Here is a 4,047-nt window from a genome sequence, read left to right on the forward strand (position 1 = left end):
CTCTTCTTCCAGGCAGCCTATCCCCAATACAGTTGGAAACACCTCCCTAGGACACACTTAACCCCTTGATAGCCCCCTAGTGTTAACCTCTTCCCTGCCAGTGACATTTACACAGTAATCAGTGGCTATTTATAGCCTGTCAAAAGAGTGTCAAACGAGTCTGATCTGTCCGCCACAACGTCGCAGTCCCACAAAAAAATCGCAGATCGTCGCCATTACTAGTAAAAAAAAAATAAATAATACAAAAAAATTCCATAAATCTATCCCCTATTTTGTAGACACTATAACTTTTGCACAAACCAATCAATATACGCTGATTGCGATTTTTTTTTTTTTTTACCAAAAATATGTAGAAGAATATATAGTGGCCTAAACTGATGAAGAAATTGTTTTTTAAAAATTATTTTTTGGGATATTAATTATAGGAAAAAGTAAGCAATATTGCTTTTTTTGTAAAATTTTCCGTCTTTTTTTTTTTTTTTTTTATAGCGCAAAACATAAAACCGCAGAGGTGATCAAATACCTCCAAAAGAAAGCTCCATTTATGAGAAAAAAAGTACTTACTTTTTTTGCGTACAACATCACATGACCGCGCAGTTGTCAGTTAAAGCGATGCAGTGCTGTATCGCAAAAAATGGCCCGGTCATTAAGGGGGTAAATCCTTCTAGGGCTGAAGTGGTTATTGAGTGAAATAAGTATTTGATCCCCTGTCAATCAGCAAGATTTCTGGCTCCCAGGTGTCTTCTATACAGGCAATGAGCTGAGATTCGGAGCACTCTCTTAAAGGGAGTGCTTCGAATCTCAGCTTGTTACCTGTATAAAGGACACCTGTCCACAGAAGCAATCAATCAGATTCCAATCTCTCCTCCATGGCCAAGACCAAAGAGCTGTCCAAGAATGTCAGGGACAAGATTGTAGACCTGCACAAGGCTGGAATGGGCTACAAAACATCACCATTTTATTTCAGCGAATTGTATACAGAGTTTTTTTTTCAGACTTTTGAAATGTGAGAAGAAGAGACTTTCCCAAGCCCTGTTTCTGCAAAGAACTATCACAGGGGGAGATTTACTAAAACTGGAGAGTGCAAAATCTGGTGCAGGTTTGCATGGAAACCAATCAGCTCTCAGGTATTTTTGTCAAACTCTAATTGAACAAGCTAAACTTGGAAACAGATTGGCTATCATGCACAGCACCAGATTCTGAGTGCTCCAGTTTTAGTAACAGAGGGTTTAGCTAGAACTGAACAAACTAGCTCCAAACAGGAGGAGAGAACAGAGGGAGATACCAAATTGCATAAGTAAAGGAATTGTAGTGAGCTTAAACAGCTACTCGATGTCACACATACATCAAAACAATTATAACTTGATACAGTTTAACACAACAACAAAAAAAATGCATTTAGTTAGGGCAGAACTCCAACTGTTCAATCTTCCTTCTCCTAACCTCTATGTCTCCTGGTGATGGAACATGTGTGAATGTAGACTGCAGTGGGCACTTACTACTGTGAAACCTGTAGCTGGAATGAGGAAGCACAGCTGAAGAATGCGGCATAGGTCAGGCCGGGTGTCTGAGGGGGTGAGCTCATCTGAAGGGGGTGACTAATGGAGCTTCCAAGTCCCTGGATACCCCCACAAACTGCAGAAAGTTTCTGGGGGAGGAGCTTTGCTATTGGCTAGAACTGGTGCCAAGAGCTCAAGTCCCTTTCTTGTTCCTGTCCTCTTTGTTAGAACACTATCCTACCTTCTGAGGCCGAAGACTCTGCTATCTTGTGCCCCATTCCATGCCAAAGGCTCCCACAAGACATTCTCCACATTCCACCTTTACATCCGCCAAAGGAAAGACTGTCCACTCATAAAAGTAGTATTGCTGCCTTTACTGATGGGATTCTGGATATGGCATAACAGTCGCATCACACCGACGTACAATCCAGAGTCACTTGACATTACACAGTCAATCAAATTTAGTGGACGGTCTGCAGTAGTCACATGTGAAAGCATATGCAGCACCTTGGCAGCCATCTCCCTTTTACAATCTCTCCTTCACCCCAGGGTCACTAGTTCTCACAGGACTGTGCTCTCTGTAGTCACCTACTCCCTAGCTACACATCTCCTGATATCTTCCAGGGAAGCAGCCTTACTCAGGGAGCTCTTGGCCTGGCCTTAAAGGCCTTTTGCAATCCACCCTAACCCCCACCTCCATAAGGGACATAAAGACTTTAGCTGGTCCTTCCTGGGTGCAGGTCTACTCCTTCCGGCCTCCTGCCCTATCCAGGGCCTTCACACGCTAGTTACATCCACATAGGTGTGGGGTGTTTAGCTCCCATGCCTCAAATGTGTCTCGGGTTCCTTCCAACCTGGCTTCTAACTGGGTACTGACTCACCCATGACATCACTGCAGGAGGGGCTCTACCTAAAAGTGGCCTAGCACCTGATGACCATATTTGCTGCAACCAGACACTGTTCTGGTACAGAGCCATCTATTAGCAAAGTAGATAACTGCACCTACCTACACCCTTAGTTCTCTGGAATCGCTACATTGTATCGCATTGTATAACATTTTAAGCATTTCCTTTGCTCCTCAGCTCCATCTAATGGCCATATTGCTGCCTTTTACTACTGCAAATAAAGGACATACTGTACCATCAATAGAGATAATAGCCCAAAGAACCTTTGTTTTTGATCAATTCGCACACAAGGAATGTACATGCAGATTTGCTAAATGATTGGCTTTGAACATTTTTTTTTAAATGGGTCCTTTTGTGTGTGAAGATAAATGTAACAATTTAGATTTCACATTTTTCTGCAAAATCAGTTTTTAACCACTTCAATACCGGGCACTTTCGCACCTTCCTGCCCAGACCAATTTTCAGCTTTTAGCGCGGTCACTTTTTAAATGACAATTGCGCGGTCATGCTACCCTGTACATAAACTACATTTTTATCATTTTGTTCCCACAAATAGAGATTTCTTTTGGTGGTATTTGATCACCTCGGCGGTTTTAATTTTTTGCTAAACTAATAAAAAAATACCGAAAATTTTGAAAAAAAAAAAAGTTTTTCTTTGTTTTTGTTATAAAATTTTGTAATTTTCTCCTTCACTGATGGGCATTGATAAGCTGCACTGATGGGCACTGATAAGGTGGCACCGATGAGGTGGCACTGATGGGCACTGCCGATGGGCACTGATAGGCAGCACTAATATGCGGCACTGATGGGCACTGATAGGTGGCACTGATGGGCACCGATAGGTGGCACTGGTGGGCACTGATTGGCACTGATAGGTGACACTGATGGGCACTGAAAGGCTGCACTGATGGGTACTTATGGGTGGCACTGATAGACGGAACTGCTGGGCACTGATAGGCACTGAAAGGTGGCACTGATGGACATTGATGGGCACTGATGGCTGGCACTGATAGTTTTAACTGTAAGGCACCACTGGTGGCACTGGGAGGCATTTTACTTTGGCACTGATTGGCAGCTGCCTGGGCACAGATTGGCATTTCCCTGGTAAACTAGGGTGGCATACCTGGTGGTCCAGTGTGGTGGCCATCCCTGGTGGTAGTGGTGGCATGCTGGTGGTCCTGGGCGGGCATCCGAGGGGGGCCTACGCTGATAAACAATCAGCACAGACCCCCCTGTCAGGAGAGCAGCTGATCGGCTCTCCTCTACTCGCGCCTGTTAGACGCGAGTGAGGAAAAGCTGATCACCGGCTCTTCCTGTTTACTTTGTGATCAGCCGTGATTGCACGTGGCTGATCACGTGGTAAAGTGTCTTTGTTAGAGACTCTTTACCTAGATCGGAATTGCAGTGTGTCAGATTGAAACACTGCGACAACGATCGGCGCGATGCGCGCCTGATATCCTGGCAACGTCATATGACGTCCGGTCAGGATATCGCAACCACTTTGCCGACGTCATATTGCTATATGGCGGCCAGCAAGTGGTTAAAGAAAAGTTTTCAGAAGCTCTATTTATTACTTTAGAGCCTCTGGTGGGTGACAGCAGGATTGCAGAATGGAATTCCTGGAAATCAGATGATTTTTTCTC

Source organism: Aquarana catesbeiana, linkage group LG10 (genome assembly GCF_042186555.1).
Source record: "Aquarana catesbeiana isolate 2022-GZ linkage group LG10, ASM4218655v1, whole genome shotgun sequence".
In the NCBI taxonomy this organism is placed as follows: Eukaryota; Metazoa; Chordata; class Amphibia; order Anura; family Ranidae; genus Aquarana; species Aquarana catesbeiana.